Source organism: Magnolia sinica, chromosome 14 (assembly GCF_029962835.1).
Source record: "Magnolia sinica isolate HGM2019 chromosome 14, MsV1, whole genome shotgun sequence".
Taxonomy (NCBI): Eukaryota; Viridiplantae; Streptophyta; class Magnoliopsida; order Magnoliales; family Magnoliaceae; genus Magnolia; species Magnolia sinica.
This window is the reverse complement of record NC_080586.1, coordinates 16213283-16214836: the sequence shown is the minus strand read 5'-3', so window position 1 is coordinate 16214836 and position 1554 is coordinate 16213283.

Here is a 1554-nt window from a genome sequence, read left to right as displayed (position 1 = left end):
AACCTATGAAGAGAACCACAAAGAACTAGGAATACTACTCAGAATAAGAACAATTAATCTTAGTAAATTATGTGTTACTATGGAATACCGTGAGAAAATTTCCCAAAGCTTGTTGTAACCCAGGATGATCTGTAAGCTTGATGCCTGTGCACCTTGAATTGCTCTCATGGTTTGTATAAATCTTTGCATGTAAAAAATATTTAGATTAATTTCACTATGCCATCAACTTAAGAATACGAGAATACTTGCTAATTATAATTTCGAAAGGAAGAAATAGACAAGCACTTACAAGGACCTGATTTGGGAGCATTATTAAGTAGTGATAAATGAATGTAGTTTTCATAAGGCATTACTTCATGAGGTTCAGGAATTTGCTACAATGATGAGTCATTTATAATGTAAATGATTGGTATAACATAAGCAAAAGAACCACCCACTACTATTGAAAAGAAGAAAATTTGAGGATATATGCTATCTAAACTAAGATCGAAACTTACATTGGTTTCTATCATTAATGGAACAATCATTGATGTAATCATTACACTAGTTCCCAACATTAAGAAGTAGTTTTGAAATGCCAATAAGATAACCTTCTATTTACTTCATAAGCATAAAATGCAATCCACATTCATAAACAATATAATGTAATGGTTTTTTGAAAGAAAAAACTAGTCAACAATAACAAATCTGTGAAAGAATAATATGGGATACGAGTAGACCAGTATCTACTTGGACCTATTATGAATGCTTTCAAACTACATTTAAAAGAAATATAAATGCAATTAGAGGGCTACTTCCCCATTATGAATGCTAAGGGCCCATTTGGACACACCCTCAAAAGGGGCTTTTGAGGCCTAAACCATTTCGAACCAAATGGCAGTTCATGCTGTGCACTTCCATAAACCCCCTTCTGATCCCTCACTTAAAAATAAAAAAATTAATTAAAAAAACTGATTTCATTTACCTGCAATTGAACTAAAGCCTAACAACTAGAATTTTGAAATTTTCCTACATGCAAATTTCAGCTTAAAAATTTACAGCTTGTGATTCAAACAAAAGATGAACAAAACAAATAGGTTGTCCTTCATAAATTCATCGAGCACATCCAAACCACTTCTTCCCAAACACAGTCGATCAACCAAAAATTGTACTAATTAAATATACCAATTTAGCATGGCAAATCCAACCAACTGAGTCACACAAAAAATCATACTAAGTCATGATGTCAAATTCGACAAGGGATCCTTATTTCATAAGGATGAGCACAAAGAAGTAGAAAAGTTGGTTGTGGACATTCAGATAGATAAAGAAGAGACATGAGTTGATACTGAAATGCGGATAAACGTACAAGAGTAGGTGGAGCAACCACTTGTGAGAAGGAATCCACCAAGGGATCTGTAACGTCTCGAAAAAATCTGTACAAAGACCCGAGTATCACCTTAGGCAGAAATCGCTAAGGATCAAATTATGTAGAAATTAGACGAAAAATTAATTAAGTGTTAAACTGAATTAATCGGTAGATTAGCTTGAACTACTTTTTATACAAACTGCAAG